The following is a 22,022-nucleotide window of genomic DNA, read 5'->3' as shown; positions in this document are numbered from 1 at the left end:
CTGCTGAAGGGGGAGCGGCGGCCGCCCAGGGAGCTGAGGGGCGGGGGCGAGCAGGGAAGCAGCTCCGCAGCCCCCTCCTCCCTCGCCCCCTTCCTTAAGCGCTGAGAGGGGGAGGGGACGCCGAGGACCCACCCCAGGAGCGGATCTCACTCTTCCCGGGGAAATGTTCCCAAGTAGGAGTGCTCACTCCTACTCCTTCCCGGGACGACCACCCGTCCTCCCCCTCCTCCTCCAGAAGTACTTCGCAGAAGCGATCGCACCTACCTTCCAAGAGGCTTCCGAGCCCCGGCGAGCCAGTCTGCCCGGTGGGTGGCCCGGGTCCCGGACTACAGCCCAGGCGGAGGCTGAGGCGACGGCGGGAGCCAAGAGCCGCCCCGGAGCCCCAGCCCGGCCCCCGTGCAGCGGGCCCGCCCTCCCCCCGCCCCCGAGGGCCGGACCCCGCCCCGGGCCCGCCCCCTGTCCCGGCCAGCCGGGCCTGGCTCCAGCTCGGGGGAGGGGGCTTTCATTCCGCCCGGAGGACAAGTGAGCAGCCGGGGCGGGAGGGGAGGCTGGCCCTGAGGTCAGGCCGGCCCGGTGGCAAGGGCACGGGGAAAGCGCGGCGATCCCCAGGAGGCCGGGCCAGGCAAGCCAGAGACCCTCGGACCGTCCAGGGGAGGCCTGGGTGTGGCCGCCCTGTCGGGGAGAGGGGGTCCCCCGGTGCCCGCTTCGGTGCCTCGGGATCCCTTGAAAGGGTCCGGGATAGGGCTGGCCTGAGCGGAGGGGGTGGGGAGGGGAGGGGAGAGGGAGGAGGGAGACGGAGACCGAGAGATAAGAGAGGGAGAGACCCGACCGAGAACCGGAGAGACAGAGAGACGGGAAGAAACTGAGGGAGCCCTTTGCGGATTAGGCGCAGGAGTAACTGGGTTTCGGCTCCCGAAAAGAGCTCGTTCTGGGAGACTTCAGCTGCCTGGGCTGGATGGCTCGGAGCCGGGGGTTGCCGAGGGGCAGCCTTCCCTCCCGCGCCTCGGGGCTGAGTGCTTCCTCGATTTCCCCTTCCAGTCACTGATGGAGAGCTGGAAGGGACAGCTAACCCGAACCCTGGTCTTATAAATGGGGAAACTGAGTCCCAGTGAATAGAAGTGAGCTCGATGGGGAACTTCGGAATCCTAACTTAGACAGGAGACGGCGTGGAAGAGAAAAGGCTTCCTTCCAACACGTGACCAAGAAGTGTGTGTGTGTGTGTGTGTGTGTGTGTGTGTGTGTGTGTGTGTGTGTGTGTGTAGTGTGACCTGTGTAGGTGTGTGAGCCACCGGTTATGGGCCATTTACCGAAATCTTAAGGAAGCTTTTCCCCCTCCATTTCTCAAACGTCCGGCTTGGTTGTGATGCAGGGATGGAATGGGATATTGCCCCAGGCCAGTGGCTTGGGAATTGGCAGGGCCTTCACAATCCGGCCTCTCCAACTCTCCATAAATTGTGACCAGCCCAGTGTTAAATACAAATCTGGAATTTGGGTTTTCCGATTTTAAGACCGTTCCTCTCTTGATCTGGATTTTTAAAATTTCTTTATAGTTTCATTATAATTCATGTAATTCTAATCCTACGAATTGTATTTATTTTTAAACATTCTAAGAAGAGATCCATCAGCTTCCCCCGCCTGCCAAAAGGATCCAGATCTCACACACACACACCAAGAAAAAGCTGACCTAAAGAGAAGGGGGTTGGGTGTGGGGGAAAGGCTCACACAAGACAAGTGGACTTTCCAACGTTTCCCTCTCTCTGATGAAGGCGGGTCAGGAAGATTGCAGTTAAGGTTCATAACCTTCATCTCCACACCTCCTTCTTCCTTCTCCCCCACATACTCAATCAGTTGTCAGCTCTCATCGATTCTCCCTCCTAGAATCTCTTGCACCTTTCTGCCCCCTTCTGTCCAAATATCTCAAGAGTTCACCTCCATCCCTCATTGCTTTTATCATGGCCACATCAATGGCCCTGCTTCGAATCCTTAACTCGAGCCTCTCTTCTCTCCGGTGAATCTTTAAGCCAACTTGACTCCTAAAGCTCCCTGACCCAAGACAGTCCAATGGATCTCTATCACCTCTAACTCTTCTTTTTACAGCCTGACTTCAACTTACCTTTCCATCCTTACAAATTCTTCCTACCCATTCATACACCCTTCTGTCCACCAGATTTGTCTTTGGGCTGTTCCTCTGCCCCATTTGTTTTTATGAGTCTCTGTTCCTTTGCAGGTATTGTCCCTAAGTCTGGAATTCACCTTCACCTGTGCCTCAGAAAAACCCCAATTTTCTTCCAAATTCAGTTCAGACATTACCTTTGAGTAGCTAGGAAATGTTTATACTAGTAATAAAAATAAATTCTGTTACATGCTCTCAGGCTTCTAGAGAAATCAGAAATCAGTGCCACAGAACATAATCCTATCTTCAGGTTTTCTTCTGTACATATCAGGTGGATGTAAACAATAAGTAACAATAGATAGTTTTTTCAGGGCTCGTCTGTGTTATTTTTAAAATTTTGAAAAGAAAAACATCCATTTATTATTGTTTTAAGCCTTCAACAACCTTGTGAAGTTTGCGGCCCAGCTGTGATCCCTTTCTATAGATAACAAAACAAATTGGAATGGGAGAAGGTATTCAATGAATTATTTAAGGTCATATAGCCAGAAAGTGTCAGAGGAGAGGTTTGAACCTTTCTTACTCCATGTCTCATGCCTGCTGCCTTGACAATTTGCCTCCCCCACGTTAGGTTTGTATGTACAGGACTTTTCCAAGTCGGTGATCACTTGTTTTGTGTGGTCTCGTGCTGGTCTTGCAGTTGGCTAGAAAAGATAATGTTCCTGTTATAATTTGGACTGAGATTTGCCCCAAATTTCCCCAAAGGTGCATACATATATATATATATATTATATATAAAGAATTAAACTTTGCCCCCGTGAGTTTGAGCTAACTACCAAACTACACCATCCGATACAGTAGTAATCCACTTTAGAAAATGCTTTCCCAGGTTGAGAACAGATACCTAGCAACCACTTTAACATGCTCAAGATTCACTAACGGGCTAAAAAAAAGCTGAAGGCCCAAAGGCCGGTGGGATGTTGTACTAGGCATCTGCTACAGCTTCTGAATGAGTGATTAGTACATTGTTCTCAGGGAAAAGACCCAGAAATTCTGTGAGTTGTTTAACTTTTACTGGAAAGCTGGCAAAGAGGAAGGAAGAAAGAAAAACACCAAACTGTTTTCAAATTGCCTTGGAGAAGAGCAGCAAAAATCTCCAATGTTTAAATTGTTTGTAGAGAAATATGGATCACAGGAGGCTAATTTAAACTTAATTAGGATCAAAATTCTTTGGCTGGATCCCCCATCAAAATGAGAATCTGGCATAGTACGGTTCAATTGTTGACTTACTTGTTTCGGTGTGACTCATTAAATAAGAAATCAACTGTACTTTTAAGCAAAAACTCATTAAGTGGTTGGAAAGTGACTGTTCTATATTGTCTAGAAGCTCCAACCAACCATTTAGTTCGCCATATAAAAACTTTTCAATTGAACTCAATTATTGTTTATTACAATGTAAAATATCATTGACAGGAGATTACAAAATAAATTGTCAATTATATTAACATCAATAATATCGCTGAGCCAAAAACAAAGGCTTAGGTCTTCTATGTTCTAGAAAGTCATATTTATGCCATGTGTGTCTATAAAAACTCAAAACTGAAGATTTATATGGGCCTTTTAAAATAGAAAAAAAAATCAATCCTTTATTTCCTGATGGAGGAAGAATAATATATATTCATTTTTAAATCTTTTTTTTTAATTAAAGCTTTTTATTTACAAAACATATGCATGGGTGGTTTTTCAACATTGACCCTTGCAAAACTTTGTTCCAAATTTTTCCCTCCTTTTCCCCACCCTTTGCCCCAGATGGCAGGTAGTCCAATACATGTTAAATATGTTAAAATATATGTTAAATCCAATCATATATTCATTTTAAAACAAATATTACCATTTATTATCATGATATTGTTAAAAGATTTTATGTGACCAAAGTGAATCCATTAAACTTTCCTATGATGTAGAATGGTATTATGTTGCCATAATTCAAGTGGCAATACTGAGAGATCATGTGATCACTCAGGTTTTTTTTTGTTTTTTAATAAGCCAGGGATTCATTTTTCCAATGAATACTTCTATGGACCACTCTTTGGGTAATATCAGACAAGCACAAAGTGACTAAGTTAAGCCTTCAAGGAGCTTGCAGCAGATTGGAGAACTAAGATACATATATGGAAAAGATAAGGAATATTATTAAGATAAGCTCTGGAGATGAAATAAAGATTTCACTAATGAGATGGAACTTGAATTGGATATTGAATGAAAGGTCTCTCTTATGGAACAGGGCTTAGCCTTGTTCCATTTGACATCAGATGGTAGAATCACAAGCAATGTCTATGAAATTGAAAAGTGATTGATTAAGCAACAAAGTCAAGAAAAAAAAATTTTTTTTTCTAACAATTAGTGCCTTCCCAAATTGGGATGGCTGCTTTCAGGAGGTGGTGGGATGATTTGTCTTAGGGTGGAATGGAGAAGGTGGTTCTACTGGATTATGTGATCTTCTAGGTTTTAATGGGATTTCTTTTTTTGGTGTCTGGGTTGAATGAGGTGGCCACTAAGCATCTCCTCCAGTTCTGAAATTCTGTGATTTCACTTCTGTGAAAGGCAGTTGGGGTGGGGAACATTCCAAGGAGCAGATACAGCCTAGAGGTACAGAGGTCGGGATAACTGAGGGGTGCTAATAAAAGAGTGAGTCATTGATTCTGGCTCGAGTAAAGAGTTCACATGGGGTCTTGGAGATAAGGTTTTTTTTTTTTTGGGGGGGGGGAATGTTGTGATCAGATTGTTAAGGTCCTTAAGGTGTGGTTGTTATGAGATTTTGAAAAGGACACTCTTCTAATGGTATGCAAAGAGTAGGGACATGAAAGCAGTGATTAAGAGAATTGTGGCTGGTAGAGGTGTGGAATAAAGAGAGGAAGATGAGCCCAAGAGAAGAGTTAGACATGTAATACTCTGCTCATTTTAAGCTCTTAATTAGCTCATTTTAAGCCTAGGGATCATTGTGATAGTTCCCAGGTCTTCAGCTTCAGAGAGTTTATTTTAGATGAAATGTTCTGAGATCTGTCAAAATTGCCCTTAGCCCCCAATAAGGAAAATTCTGAACCTCTAGACATAGAAAGGACTCTCTGGCTAGCCTTACATTTATATCTAGTGAACCTCTGATTTCTTTGTCATTAAAGCAAAATACATTTATTGAAAATGGGTAATAAAATAGCAGGTTATGTATAGTGTCTGTAGCTAGACAAGAATCAGGAGGAGAAATTGGGGGAAAATAAGATTGTTTTTCTCTTGGAACTTCCCTCAATCTGGATGTTCTGCTCTAAGATGCCTGCATCAGTCTCTATAGAGTGAGTGACTGCTACCTCCTTCACAGTCACAGTTCCATTCTCCTTTGCTTCTCAGAGGCATGCTGGGAATGTTAACGCTGACGTCCCAAATCCAGAAGTTGAAAGTCTCTCCCTCTGGTTCGGGAACAACTTCTGCCAATTATTTAGTGACCGAGTCTCTCATACTATGCATTTATTCAATTCCAGGAAGTATCTAGACTTTTCACACACCCTTCTGATTCTCTTTGATTTCCTTGAAAAGGGTTCTCACCTTGTCAAGGCATCAGAGACAAAATGCATTGAAAGCTATCAGCCCCATCGTTTTTGGACTATCATAATAACATAAATGAGAATCCTGTTTTCAATTATTGTTACTTTAGTCATAGATCCTATGAAGAAGCAGATGTCGATTGAAGTAAATGAAGGCAGGGAAGAGCAATCCAATCAGAACATCTATGCATGTGTGTGTGTGTCTGTCTGTCTCTGTCTTTCTGTCTCTTTGCCTATCTGTCTCTGACTCTCTTTCTTTCTCTCTGTCCCTCTTTGTCTCTCTCTGTTTTTGTCTCTCTCTTTCTCTGTCTCTATCTCTGTTTTCAGAGCATTCAAGGAGAGTCTCAATATAACTGAAAGAAGGGGAGATACCAAACCATTAGGAAAAATCCCCCAAAACACTAAGAGCATGAAAAAATCCATCTCACTGTCTCATTTCTACAGAATCTTAATAACAAAATTTTCCCATTTTAATGGGGATATGCTTAATGAGAATATGAGATCACATCTTTATACAAATACGTGGAAATGTACCTTTTTCTTCTTTCTTCTACTTTCCGACTTCCCTAGACACCTTCAAAATCGTTATTTTCCATCACTTTCCTCAAGTGCTCCCTCCTTAGGGCCTTCCTCTGAGATTCTTTTATTTACATGATATATACATACACACACACACACACATATCGTATATATATATACTTGTGTGATCATAATTATTTGCATATTCTCTCCTCCACTTAATTGGGAGTGCCTTATGGGAAGCAAATGGGTTTTTATTTTTTTTGTATTTCAAGCACTTAACATATGTGCATGAAACATAGTAAGTATTTATTTAATAAATGTTTGAAGACTGATTAATATAACTGATTAAAACACAAGATCCCACCCTATTTGCTATTTATTGGTTAGTAAATAGGATTTCATTTGGAAGAGCTGAGGGCAATCTTAAGGACTGTCCTGTAACAAGATGAATCTCATGTCTTTACTATAATTCTATGAGCTCCCTTAACCAATGGAACAACAGAGAAAACTTTGTTTGATGACTATAATTATGAATATCAAGTAAAGCCTAAATCATAGCAACTTGTTTCCCTAAACATTTATTTTTCTCATATTCACTTTGCTCTCTATCAGCGTTGAGGTCTTTCCAATTTCTTCTGAAATTATTCATTTCATTATTCCTTAGGTATACAAATATTCTATTACATTTTGTTTAATCGTTCCCTCTTAGAAAGACATAATCTTCATTTCCAGCTTTTAGTTACCATGAAAAAAAAAACTACTTCAAATATTCTTGAGCATATAGATCCTTTCCAGAAGAATTATTATATCATTTTGATGTTGATCCTCACAGCATCTTTATTATTACTCCCATTTTACAGTTGAGAAAACTGAAGCAAATAGGATTAAGTGACTTTCTCAGAGTCACACAGCTAGGGAGTGTCTGAGGTGGGATTTAGGCCCAGAAGTGAAATGGCTAACTGAATGGATACATACATTTTCAGTAACTTCCTGTACATGGTTCATAATTTTTTTTCCAGAATGACTAAACCAATTCTCAACCCCACCAAAAGTGCACTAATATAATTTTCCCCCTTTCAGCTCCTCCCGTATTTGCCTTGTCATGTTTGCTGAGAGGTAGGTATGAGGAGGAACCTTAAAAGTTGTTTTAATTTGCACCTCTGTAATTAGTAATTATATTTAGGGACAACTGACACCTCTGGCTTGAGGACTTGTTGAGCCCTTTTCAGGGTTGCTCATCCACTTTTGGAGTCCACTTTTCATCTGATTCTCACCTGTGGCTCCAAGAAGCTATGGCATACATAGCAGCCATACCTTGGTAAAACTGTCTTGACAGGCAGGCTAAACCAGACTGAAAGGAATCAATAGGCCTCAAACCCATTGGTGAGGTAGAGGGATGGCTACTCCAAAGAACATTTCCTCTCCACAATATGATAGATGAGAACAGTTTGTTCCAATGGCCATGGGGGTGGCTAAAGCAGGCAGTGGCGTGCATAGAGCTTGGTCAGGCCTGAAGATGCTGAGGTCATCCAAGGCATCCTGGGCCAGTACTAGTCATTTTGAGCTTTGTCTTGCCATTGCACTTTGATAACTGGCAGAGAGAGTGAGGTTGATGACTGTGACCCTGCCTCATCCACTGATACCATTGGTTTTCTTTAAAAACAGACAACAACAATGCTTTATAACATTTTTATATGGTTCTGAGTAGCTTAATTTTTTCCTTTTGAAAACTATCTGTTCATAACTTTTGACCATTTATCTATTATAAAATGGCTCTTTAGGTTAGAAATTTGAATAGTTTTTTTTTAATACATCTTGAATATGAGACTCCCAACTTATTCTTTTTTCATCTGAGTTTTGTTGTATTTGATTTATTTGTTTAAAACCTTTAAAATAGTATCTAACTAAAATTTTTCATTTTACTTGTGTGGTTTTCTCTAGTTTTTAGATAATTGTGAACTTCTAGATCTGAAAAGTTCTTTGCTCTCCAATTTGTTTATGATGTGACCTTTCATGTTTACGCTTTGTGTCCATCTGGACTTTGTGAGATGTTGGCCTAAACCTAATTTCTGCCAAATTACTGTTTAGTTTTTCCAACAGTCTTTCTCAATCAATATCTGATTCTTAGTTACCAAAAGTTTTAATTTTATTGAACATTATGAACTCTCTCCTTCTCTCTCTTTCTGTGCATGTATGTGTATGTCTGTCTCTGTTTCCCTATCTTTGTCTGTCTCTATCTGTTTATCTCTTTCTGTCTCCCTATCTTTGTCTCTCTTTCTATCTCTATCTCTATCTCTTTCTGTCTCTGTCTCTGTATCTCTGTATCTCTGTCTGTCTGTCTCTGTCTCTGTCTGTCTGTCTGTCTCTCTCTCTCTCTTTCTCTCTCTCCTTCCACCAGTATCAATTAACCAGTTATTTTAATGATTACTGCTTTGTAGTACAGTTCAAGATTTAATACTGAAGTAACTCCTTATTTCCTCCTTTTTTCATTATTACATTTGAGATTCTTGATCTTTTTCCCTCCGTACAAATTTAGAATTTTTTCTAGCTATACAAAATATTCCTTTGAAAATTTGGAATATCACTGTATAAGGAAATCAATATATCTAGTATTGTCAATTTTTAAAGTTATATTGACTTTATCTACCCATGAGCAATTATTTAAATCTATTTCTGCAAAGAGTATGATAGAGCCCCTAGGTGAAATCTTGATAGATATACTCCCAATGGATATTTGAATTTGAGTTCTAAATCATTACAATTTGCTAGCCTTTTGATTATTGTAGGTAATTCACTTCTCCTATCTAAACCTCAGTTTCCTAATCTATAATCTGTAATGATACAACAATTACTACCTTACAGTGAAAGTAAACACTTTGTAAATATTAAGGGAATAAAGAATAGACTTTTGATTTCACTAATAAAGGGAACTTGTGGGTGAGAAAACTGAGGTCCATACCCATTCAACTCGAGTCCCCACACAATGTGCCCTGGAACTGAGCAAAAGAAGAAATGGTTAAAGCAATGGTCAGATACCTTGGTACTGCCTACCTGGAGATGCCCTCATTTTTTTATTCCCGCTTTCCCCTTCTTACTTGAGACCAGAAAACCCCCTCTTTCCAGGCAGAAGAAGGAAGTAGTGTGTCCAAATCTCAATATTCCAAATTCTCTTTTAAATTCTAGGCCTGATAAATTATCCAGATTCCTTCCTGGTGAATTTCTGCCTGCCAAACCCGTCATGGGAGGCTGCTTCCTATTTCACTAGCTCCTCAATCTTGATCATCCAGTTTTTCCACCTTATGTATAAATTGTATGCCTATATTACCTCCTCCCAAATACTTACCCCATTTAAAAAAAAAGTGTTATGGATGACCTTTTCTCTTTATCTCTAGTCATTTACCCAGAGATTAATGGGTAGAACACTCCCTTGTAATAAAGAAAATTAAGATAGCCAAGACAACCTTAAAGTCACCGTGTCCGACAGCACATAAATAAATGTGTATGTGCATAAATATTGTGTGTGCATGCATATATGTACACATATATATATATGTATTCATTTGTATGTATATATCTATGCACATTCCAAACTGTTGGTCTACCTCCTTTTTCCTAAGAGGTTCATTGTCTGTTTTGTTGTTGTTCAGTCAGATCTAACTCTTCAGATTCTATTTGAGGTTTTCCTGGCAGAGATGCTAAAATGGTTTGCCATTTCCTTCTCCAATTTATTTTACAGATGAGGAAAATGAGGCAAGCAGGATTAAGTGACTTGCCTGAAGTCTCATAGCTTTGAATTCAGGCATTCCTGACTCCAGGTTCGGCACTCTAGCCACTGAAACACCTAAGCTACCCTTCATCATCTATTCTCTAGAGCAAAGCCCATCATTGCCTTTAATCTGAGTTTTGGTACTGTTTTCATTTGCATTATGGAAGTCTTTGTGGATGTAATTTTCCAGATTCTGCTTTTTTTTAAAATCTCATTTCTCTGAGTTCTTTATAGTCTTTTCACTCGATAATGTTCTTTTACATTCACATAGTATAGTTATTTTTTCCCTTCTGCAAATCTCTAATCATTTGGCACCATTTTATTTGGCACATGGTTGTTGTTCAGTCATGCAGTCATGTCTGACTCTTTGTGACCCCATAACGTCTACGGGGTTTTCTTGGCAGATACTGCAGTGGTTTGCCATTTCCTTCTTCATTAGATTAAAACAAACAGAATTAAGTGACTTGCTCATGATCACCCAGCTAATAAATGTCTGAGACCAGATTTGAACTCCAGGCTCAGGGCCTTGTCATTCTCTGAGTCATTTTACTTGGTACATAGTAGATGCTTAATAAATGCTTGTTCACGTCTCTGGCTCTACCTCCAGTCCCATTTTACTGTGACTTTTCCATTGTCAGTAAACTCTCCAAACCCCTCAAATTTTTCAATTAACACCATTCCCATTGCCTCATGTTTTCCCCAAAGCTGCTGCTCTGCCATTCTTGGAGTGGAGGCCACCATTTTGCTTGATACCATCATCCTCCAGGATGTTTGATTTTTCTAAGATTCAATCAATTCATGAATGCTACCATTTCTCTATTTTTGTTGCAATTACCTTCTGGGCTAATTTTGGGATTACAAAGTTTGGAGACAGAGACAGAGAAAGATACATTCAGACAAATTCAGAGAGACAAAGAAAGAGGGAAAAGAAGAGTAAGAGTGAGAGCTAGAAAGAGAGAGAGGAAGAAAGAGTGAGGAGAGAGTCAGAAAGAGTGAGGAGAAAGAGAAAGAGAGAAAGAAAGAGAGAGAGAGAGAGAAAGAAAGAGAGAGAGAGAGAGATATTAAGGGTTTATGGAAGCTGTCTCATGGCTTTTAATTCATTCTTATTTTTCATAGGAACATGATTGATCATATCGATTACTTTTCTAAAAACCTGATCTCTTAATCTTCCTTAATTTTCTCAGGTCCAACAACTGCAAGGGGGATAGTGAAAAGATGCGTTTTTGGTCAAAAAAACCTAGTCAAACCTTGGCTTCAGTGGAGTTAGTATCTGTGAACTCAAACAAGTCACATAATTCATCTAGACCTCAATTTTCCCACTTATAAAATTAAGGAACTGGATGATCTGTTCCTCAAGATGTATTGTAAAGAGTGAATGAGTCAGGTGCAGGTGACTTAGTTTCAAATTTCATCTATGACACTCACTTGCTATGTGACCAAGGGCAGATCATGCAGCACATCAATCTTTTCATCTGTAAAATGGAATTAAGGGACTTAATCTTTGCCTCATAGGATTGTTCTGAGAAAAGGATTTGTAAACCTCATCGTTTACTATCTATGGAATTGGGATGCTCTTGCTTTTGTTATCCAAGTTCTAACAGCATCTGATTCCATGTTCACTGGGTTAAAAGATCAAGCACTTGTATGTGTTCTCCAGGAAGGGAGGAGTCAATCTTTAATCTTGGTTAGCCTGGGGTTTATAAGCATGGTTAAGTGGAAGCATCTGGCTGAAGTAGACTGGGAGAGGTTATAGCAGGAAAGCACACATTTGATCATAGATTTAGAGCAGAAAATTGACCTTAAAACTCATATGCTTCAACTCCCTAATTTTGCAGATGTGGAAACTGAGGCCCAGAGCCATTCAATGGCTTGCCCAAAGGATCACAAGTAGTACCAGCAGAACCAGAATTCAGAGCTGGATCCTTTGACCCCAGATCTTACACTTTTGAAGACATCGATTTCTTTCTTACATGATGACTTTTCACAATAATATATATAAAATGAGATGATATCTATAAAGTATCCTGCACATAATTGGTACTTTTAAAAATGCTTATTCCCTCCCCCATGCCAAGTCTACCCCACCTTTTCTACTAACTTAGAAGCCTTTTCAAGCCAGCTTTGTGCCTTGCTTTGCTTTGTTATCTCCTATAGTGCCTAGCACGGGGCTGTATAGATTAGGTGTTCAATATATTCATTGGAATGGACAAAATAATTATGTTAAGGACTTTAATCACCCATGACAACTGTTCTTGGGTGTAACCTGGAACACACATTTCCCAAACCTTTTCAAAGGCTTTTTTGTACATTTTTGATTGTTGATTGCTTCACAGACATATCTGTCCCTCCCCTTTTCCCCAGTAACACTTCAATCCATCCAAGATCATTAATATAAAAAAGCAAACAGAACAGAATATCTATGTGGGAAAATTTTAAGAATCATGATTTCAAAAAACAAGAGCAGATAGTACTTTACAGCTTCATGGGTGACGGGGACAGCCCATCAAAGAAAAGAGACGATTCTTTAAAGCTGATTCCTATGAAAAAGAATCTGAAGATTAAAAAAAAAAAAAAAGTATCAGGAAGGAAACCTCTGTGCTGATGACTGATGCTTGTCAGGAGAAACAAAGGTAGAGTTTCCCAGACTGAGAGGCAGTCTTAATATGAATGGGGCTCCAAAGTAGACAAGACACACCACATTTCCTTTCTTAAAGAAGTTGTCATATCTTATATAGTGCTTTAATTTGTGTGGTGTGGGAAATTGGAAAGTTTTAATAAGATTTAAAACCCCAAATGATAAGGTTGTCTGAGTGCTGACAGATGCTGATCTCAATACCCTCTAAAGAAATAAAATATTTGAACTTCTTGGGAATGAATATACAGAGGACATTGTTTCAAGCATGAAATAATTTTTCTACTGAATTGATTTCAGACATGGGAGTCTTTTTGTATAAACATTCAAGAATAACTCAGCTATGCCCTCTAGTGATTATGTCATCCTGATATTCTAATTAAAGGTCTAAGGACACCTAGACAACATTTATTTGATACTCCATCACATTTTTTTTTTCCTTTTCTTTCTTTTTCTTTACTTCTCTGTATCTCTCTCTCTCTCTCTCTCTCTCTCTCTCTCTCTCTCTCTCTCTCTCTCTCTCTCTCTCTCTCTCTCTCTCATCCAGACTGAAAGTATGGTTTGCTCCTCCTTTGAGGGAAACTATTGGCTTCTCTATTCTCAGAGGCTCATTATTAGTTCTGAGCTGATGCCCAAGCTCTATGTGCTATCCTCAACTCCCCAAGATTCCCCAGCTTCAGTCTTCCCAGAAGAAGGGACCACAGCGCTTCTAACTATCAACAGAGAAGTAGAACCTGCCAAGTGATATCATTTATCACATAGTAGTAGGAATGAGGGAAATATTTTAAAAATAATTCCCCTTAGTACTCAACTACACTAAATAGGACATATGTCAAGCTTTTTTTTTTTTTTATCCAATGAATTTTGTTGTCAGTAAATCATATTGAAATGTGGTTTTACTTTTTTCCCCTTCTCTTTTTAAAAAGAAAGGTGGTGTGGATTAATAGGTAGAGCGATGGCTTTAGAAGCCTGAAAGCCTGGGCACAAATTCAGCCTCTGACTTATAAAGACTTTGTGAAGTTGGCCAAGTCACTTCCTGTCTTGGTGGTCTAAAAATCTCTAAGACCACCAAGTTTCTGACAAGAATTGGCAGACAACTTTCTTCATTTGGGAGTTCTCTATGCACTGGAGCAGTGAAGCCTTGGTATAATGTTTCTCCTAATAAGTTTTATTGATGAAAGCTTCTCCTGTGCCTTTGGGCAGCTAGATGGTACTGTGGATATAGTGCTGGGTGTGGAGTCAAAAAAACTCATCTTTTCCAGTTCATGTCTGGCCTCTGATACTTATACTTGTACTAGGGGGTAATTACTTAACCCCATTTGCCTCAGTTTCCTTATCTGTAAAATGAACTGCAGAAGGAAATGGCAAACTATTCCAATAAATTTGCTAAGAATACCCCAAAGGGGGTGACAAAAATTTGGACACAATTCAACAAACAGAATTTATTTTGTTTTGTTTTTCCATGTAGTATATGTAGATGCTGGAATTTTTCTCTCAATCCTGGCTCATTGTTGTAGTTGAGTCTCCAGAGCTCAGCTGGTTACTCCTCCACAGAGTTATAGGGGCTGAGGATATTTTTCTCTACTACAGCTCTATGGCCACATCCAATGCGATCCCGTTAATTTCATCCCTCCACTTGCTCTCTCTCTGAGAGCAAATTTTACCACTTACTGCTCCCTTTGCCCCATCAACTGTCAGTTTATTTTTAATTTGGATCAGTTAACTCAGTGATTACTGCCCCATTATTAGTTAACAAATGAACACCTCCTCATTATTAGTGATAATCCTTGAACATTAAATATTTTTTGCAGTGAGATTTTTACTAAGAATATATCATAAAATGCAAAATATAAAACTTCCCAGGCTGGGAGTTCTCTCTTCCCTACTGCATTTGTCCTCGAAGTGAGGGTCTTAAATATAAATTGGCTGCTACTAAATATTCATTTTCACCAAGTTCAGTTCTAGGCACAGCAGCCTAGGCCATCGTCAAGTCATTTCTTTGCTTGTAGCATATGGTGTTTTGGCTGCTATCATTATTGAGTTTTGGAATGGATCAAGCAGGCCATTCATTCTTCAGGCTTTCTCATTAAATGTGGCTGCTGGGCAGAATCCATATCCCCCTTATCTCCTCTGACTCTGATACCATTTGGGTTAGACCTTCATTTCAAACTCTACTGCAGAGAGTGCAACTCCATTAGGTCATCCACATTGTTCAAATGCCAAATGTATGCTTGGCAAAAGACTATTTTATGGAGATCTCAGACAGGCAAGTGTTCAGATGATGGGCAGAAAAAAGCAATACAAGGACACTCTCAATTAGAGTTGATTGTATGATATGGGAGACACTGGGACAGGACCACAGCATGACTGCTCTCCTCAAAGAAGGTACTATGCTTTGAGCAAGGCAGAATTGAAGTAGTTCCATGAGTAGGATGAGGTAATACAATAAAAATGACAGTTCTCCCTAAATGAGTCTACTTATTGCTAAAAAAACAAAAAACAAAAAAACCTATTTTATAGAGCTATAAAAAATTCAATAACAAAATTTGTCTGAAAGAACAAAAGGTCAAGAATATCAAGGGAATTGTTTTGTTTTGTTTTTTATGCAAAAAAGGTAGTCTAGCAAAGACATAAAACTGTATTATGAAGTATTAATCATCAAAACCATTTGTTACTAGCTAAGAAAGAGTGGTGGATCAGTGAACTAGATTAGGCACACAAGACACAATAGTCAATAATTATGGTTATACTATTTGTTAAACCAAAACATTCCAGTTTCTGGAATAAGAACTTACTATTTGATAAATACTGCTGGGAAAACTGGAAAATAGTATGGCACAGACTAACATCTCACACCCTATACCAAGATAAAGTTGAAATGGGTTCATGATTTAGACATGAAGAATATTATTATAAGCAAATTAGAAGAGCAAGGAGTAGTTTGCCTGTCAGATCTTTGGAGAAGGGAGGAATTTATGGCCAGAAGGAGAGAACATTATTAAATAAAAAATGGAAAATTTGGATTACCTTAAATTAAAAAGATTGTGCACAAACAAAACAAATGCAACCAAAATTAGAAGAGAAGCAAAAAGCTGGGAAACAATTTTTACAGCCAGTGTTTCTGATAAAAATCTAATTTGTAAAACATAGAGAAATGAGTCAAATTTTTAAGAATACAAGATATTCCTCAATTGATAAGTGGTCAATAGATTTAAACACAATTTTCAGATGATGAAATTAAAGCCATCTATAGTGATCTATAATAAAAAAATGCTCTAAATCACTATTGATTAGAGGGGCACCACCTCACACCAATTGGATTGGCTAAGATTATGGCAAAAAGTAATGATAAATGTTAGAGGAGATATGGTAACACTGGGACATTAATACATTGCTAATGGAGTTGTGAACTGATTCAACCATTCTGGAGAGCAATTTGGTGCTATTCCCATGGCTATAAAACATGCATACCCTTTGACTCAGCAGTGTTCCTACTGGGCTTATATCCCAAAGAGATCATAAAGGAAGGGAAAGGATCCACATATGCAAAAATGGGGCAGCAAGAAATTAGAAATTGAGTGGATGCCTATGAATTGGGGAGTGACTGGACAAGTTTATGGTATACGAATGTAATGGAATACAATTGTTCTATAAGAAATGGAGAACAATGTGATTTTAGAAAAGTCTGGAAAGACTTATAAGAACTGAGGCTGAGTGAAGTAAGTAGAACCGGGAGAATATTGTACACTGTAACAACAAGATTGTGTGATGAGCTACTAAGACAGACTTGGGTCTTCTCAGAAATATAGTGATCCAATATCGAATATACTTGGGATGGGAAAATGCCATTTTCTTATTTTTTCTTTTCTTTTTTTTTTAAATAACTTTTTATTGACAGAACTCATGCCAGGGTAATTTTTTACAACATTTCCCCTTGCACTCACTTCTGTTCCGATTTTTCCCCTCCCTCCCTCCACTCCCTCCCCCAGATGGCAAGCAGTCCTATACATGTTAAATAGGTTACAGTATATCCTAGATACAATATATGTGTGCAGAACCGAACAGTTCTCTTGTTGCACAGGGAGAATTGGATTCAGAAGGTATAAATAACGCGGGAAGAAAAACAAAAATACAAGCAGTTTACATTCATTTCCTAGTCTTCTTTCTTTGGGTGTCACTGCTTCTGTCCATCCTTGATCAATTGAAACTGAGTTAGCTCTCTTTGTCGAAGAAATTCACTTCCATCAGAATACATCCTCATACAGTATCGTTGTTGAGGTATATAATGATCTCCTGGTTCTGCTCATTTCACTTAGCATCAGTTCATGTAAGTTGCCATTTTCATGTAGAGAAAAAACCATGAGGACTGAATGTGGATTGAAGCACTCTATTTTCACCTCTTTTGGTTTGGTTTTGCTTTGTTCTTTCTCGTGGCTTTTCACTTTTGTTCTGATTTTTCTTTCCCAATATGACCAATATGGAAATATGCTTAAAATGATTGTATGTGTATAATTTATGTGAGATTATTTGCTTTCTTGGGGAGGTAAGAGAGGGAGGGAGAAAAAAATTGGAACTAAGAGTTACACTTCTGTTTAAGAATATTCTTCAAACAAATAAATGAATCATTAAATAAAAAGAAAAAAAAACAGAATTGAAGTGGCTCAAAAGAAATGCAAGATGCACAAATTTAGAGAATCCATCCTAAATGTTTACATGGACTATTTTTGCCTGACCTATGGTAAAGCATTCCAAAATCACTTTCAGAGCAAGGTAATTGTAACTCAACTTTGTTATAATGTTGATCTTCTTCAAGAATAAAAGCAATAATTTGGAACTATGCTCAAAAAGTTATCAAACTGTGCATACCTTTTGATCCAGCAGTGTTTCTATACCCCAAAGAGATACTAAAGGGAAAGGGACCTGTATGTGCCAAAATGTTTGTGGCAGCCCTGTTTGTAGTGGCTAGAAGCTGAAAAATGAATGGATGCCCATCCATTGGAGAATGGTTGAGTAAATTGTGGTATATGAACCTTATGGAATATTATTGTTCTGTAAGAAATGACCAGCAGGATGAATACAGAGAGGACTGGCGAGACTTACATGAACTAATGCTGAATGGAGTGAGCAGAACCAGGAGATCATTATATACCTCAACAATGATACTGTTTGACATATATAGGACTGCTTGCCATCTTGGGGGGGGGGTGGAGGGAGGGAGGGGAAAAAACGAAACATAAGCGAGTGCAAGGGATAATGTTGTAAAAAATTACCCTGGCATGGATTCTGTCAATACAAAGTTATTATTAAATAAAATAAAATTAAAATTAAAAACAAACAAACAAACAAAAAAACAGTTTGATACTGTTTGAGGATGTATTCTGATGGAAGTGGATCTCTTCGATAAAGAGAGCTAATTCAGTTTCAATTGATCAAAGATGGACAGAAGCAGCTACACCCAAAGAAAGAACACTGGGAGATGAATATAAACTGCTTGCATTTTTGTTTTTCTTCCCGGATTATTTCTACCTTCTGAATTCAATTCTCCCCGTGCAACAAGAAAACTGTTCGGTTCTGCACACGTATATTGTATCCAAGATATACTATAACCTATTCAACATGTAAAGGATTGCCTGCCATCTGGGGGAGGGGGTGGAAAGAGGGAGGGGAAAAATCAGAACAGAAGTGAATGCAAGGGATAATGCTGAAAAAAATTACCCTGGCATGAGTTCTATCAATAAAAAGTTATTTAAAAAAAGAATAAATGCAATATCCAACCAATCAACCAACTTAGATTATTGCAATTACCTGCCAGTTCGTCTTGCTACCTTAAGTCTGTCTTCACTCCAGTCCATCCTACACTCATCTCTCAAATTAATTTTCCTGAAGTGGAAATCTGACCATGTCATTCCTCTATGCATGGAACACTAGTGGCTCTGTATTACCTCCAGGATCAAATATCAAATCCTCTATTGGTATCCAAAGCCCTTAACCATCCATCCCCTCCTCTCTTTCCAGTCTTTTAATACCTTACTTCCCCCCATTCTGATATTCTGGGATTTGTAATACCAACTTTTTTTTACTGTCTTTGAAACAGGATCTTCTGAGTCTGGACAATTTCTCCTGGCTACCTCCTATCCTTGAAGCACTCTTTCCTCATCTTTGCTTCCTGCCTTCCTTAGCTTTCTTCAAATCCAATTAAAATTCCATCTTCTTGGGAATTTTTTCCCCTAATCTCATACGTTCTCCTAGTGCCTTCTCTCTGTCAGTTATCTCCAATTTAGTTTGTGCAGATCTTGTTTGTATATAATTGTTGTCGTGTTGTCCCCCATTCAGTTGTGAGTTTTTTGAGCTTAGTTTTCCACTTTCTTTGTATCTCCAGTGCCTAGTACTGCCCCTGGCATACAGAAAGCAGCTAATAAATACTTATTGACTGAGACTACTCACCTGTTGCTGGACCTCTGATGTTTCTGCTGACTTTTTGAAGTTCACAAATGTAATTTATCTCCACTACTTACTTATCCAGGATCAAGGGAGAATAAATACAACAAAGTCAAAAGAAATGAGGTTTTCTTGACAAAGATACTGGAATGGTTTGTCAAATAGGGTTAAGTGGGTTGCCTAGGGTCACACAGCTAGTGGACGTCTAAGACTGGATTTGAAGTCAGGTCTTCTTGATTTCAAGGCTAGTTCCAATATACCATCAAGCTGTCTTTTGAACTTAATAGAATGTGTTTCACATAATAGGCACTTACTAGATATTGATGGAATGAATGATATTGCCTGCTTACTTCCATCCCAGAAAATACATGCCCCTGGATCATTATATAATTTAAGAGCCTAGAAAGAGCTATAAAATATGCAACCATTTAATATATTTATCAAAGGATGATGGTGATCATTATCTACAATTTTCTACTTACAAAGTACTCTGCCATACCAACTCTGTGAGAAAGTTAACAAAAGTATTAGAATCCCTAATTTATAGATGAGGAAATTGTGGCTCAGGAGAGATTAACTGCTTAAGTTAACCTTTCGTGAGTTCTCTTGTTGTCTTGATCTCAAGCCCAATACTCTTTATTTCTTCAGGTGAAAAGAGATTCTCATCAACTTCTTAATATTTTCCTCCTAATCTTCCTTCCCTAGAGTGTTCGTGGAACCCATGGAGCACTCCAGATGAGGAGCCTTTGAATAACTGCTACATAGTTATTAAATTGCTTCTGAAAGGTGAATGGACTGAGAGCCCATCCAGCATTTGCTGAAACAATCTGTCAACCGATTTGGTTCTACTTAACCCTCGAGACCCGACTCTGCCAGCACTGGTATGTAGGTCTTATCTTACATTTGGCCCTCGACCCTGCTTCTTCCTCTCTCTTATTTTAACCTCCTGGTAATGTATTATTTCCTAGTTGATCTCAGGTTTCTTGAGATATGATACTGCTAAGCAAGTGTTTTTTATTTTTGTTTTTGTTTTGCTTTATTTATTTACTTCTTTTACTCATCTTTGCTGATCCATGCCCAGTCCCATTCCCCAGTCTCCTTCCTTTTGATTCACACTATTGTATCTTCCTTGGTGTGGGTGTGTGTGTGTGTGTGTGTGTGTGTGTGTGCACGTGTGCTGCCTTTCTGGCTTGGATGAATTTTTTTCTATGTCTGAACCTCTCCCTAAGTCCCAGTATCCTGTATCTTTTGGCTGCTTCTGGCTCTCATCTTGCTGAGTGGTCATTATCATCACTACCCTACATGTATGACCCCATTAATTTTTTGTGTCACAGCACCACGTGCTTAGAACCAAACCTTTCCTTCTGGCTGTGTTTCTCTCCTACTCCCTACTCCTCTTTAGCTTTATACCATTCTTTTTTTTTCTTCTTGCTGTTCCTCATTTCCCAGCTTCTGTCTCTCTTAATCATATCACTGTCCCTTAATTAGAATCATGAAGCCATAAATTGAGCTCTAGAAGGGACCTTCAAGGTTGAGTCCAGCCCCTTTAGTTTGCAGATGGGGAAAGACAAAGTTAGAGAGGTTAATTGGCTTGCCTAGTTTTGTAGGCTAGTAGGTGTCTGAGCTAATAGATGGCACTGATTGTGTGTGTGTGTGTGTGTGTGTGTGTGTGTGTGTGTGTATGTGTGTTCCTATTCAACAGAATTGAAAGCTTAAGAAGTATTTGTTTAATAAAAGGGAACATATCTTTCCCCCCTCCAGCTAATTTAAATGCACTTTCCAATCAGTACATTTTGTAACTAGCATGTTGTGACTGAAACATTTTTCTTAGGAGATAAGATAATCCTCCGGTGTAGATTAGGATAGGGGGAAAAAAAGGCTAATTTATTATCTAGTTAAGACTGTTGCACTGTACGAATGGTTCTGGTTTTCCTCCATTTTCCCATCATCAGTTCCTTGTATACAAACCCATTTGGCCATGGACTTTATTGACATGAAATTGACTTCAAAGAAAATTAAACATTTATAAAGTGTTAAGTAATGGAAGCTGGAAGCATTACATGAGTAATGGAATGCAATTAAGTGTTCTAATCAAAAATCGTGTTACATGGAGATAAGTGTTTCATACTGATACATTTTCTAAAGATAAGATCTTTCAGTTTCAAACACTTCTTAGTTGTATACTTGCTAAATCACCCAGCCTTTCCAAACCTCAATTTCATATCTGTAAAATGGGCATAATAATACTTAGCTTATCTTCCTCACAGAATTGTGGGGAAAGCATTACAGAAATTAATGCTATTCATCTAGCAATCATTTTATTAAGAGCCTATTATGTGCGACGCATTGTATCAAACTCATTTAGACTGAACAATTTAAAAATTATCTAATCTGGACAAGTTACCACAGAACACTTTCACTTTTAAGTGGATTTTGCTCTTGCAGTATTTGCTCTTTGCCTTCATTCGCCATTTCCAGTCCCCTCATCTCTAAATTCAGCTTTTTCTCAATGTAATTTAATCAGCACTTATTAAGGACCTAAAGCATGTCCACCGAGGGCGAGATGCTGGAGATACAAAACCGAAACATGGCAATCCCAGCCCTCAAGCAGTTTACAGTCTTAGTAGGAGATGTAGACATGGATGTAAATGTGTTTAATACAAAGTAGAATATGAGAGGAATAAACAAGCCCAATAAATTGAGCTAGCCCATCTGAAGAGGGAGAGCTCTATTACGGCTCTTAGATGGTATCTGTGAGGTGAGATTGCATGGAAATTTTGGTTGGTAATATACTGTAGCTTAGGCAGTCTTAGAAATCATCTCCTTGACCATTATAGCTTCAACAACAATACTATATGATGATCAATTCTGATGGACGTGGCCCTCTTCAACAATGAGATGAACCAAATCAGTTCCAATAGAGCAGTGATGAACTGAACCAGCTACACCCGGCAAAAG

At 39.0% G+C, this 22,022-nt stretch overlaps 1 protein-coding gene across 1 annotated transcript in view; it reads right to left on the bottom strand.

Moving 5' to 3' along the window:
• The window catches only part of ARHGEF26 (Rho guanine nucleotide exchange factor 26), a 134,197-nt gene extending 133,838 nt beyond the window's left edge, over positions 1 to 359 (bottom strand). Inside the window, exon 1 of the mRNA XM_051991799.1 lies at positions 265 to 359. The gene's annotated coding sequence lies outside the window, so the exon portion shown is untranslated. The remainder of the gene's footprint in view (positions 1 to 264) is intronic.
• Between the last annotated feature and the right edge of the window lie 21,663 nt (positions 360 to 22,022).

Source organism: Antechinus flavipes, chromosome 3, assembly GCF_016432865.1.
Source record: "Antechinus flavipes isolate AdamAnt ecotype Samford, QLD, Australia chromosome 3, AdamAnt_v2, whole genome shotgun sequence".
NCBI classification, from domain to species: domain Eukaryota; kingdom Metazoa; phylum Chordata; class Mammalia; order Dasyuromorphia; family Dasyuridae; genus Antechinus; species Antechinus flavipes.
This window is presented reverse-complemented; position numbering and strand designations above follow the sequence as displayed.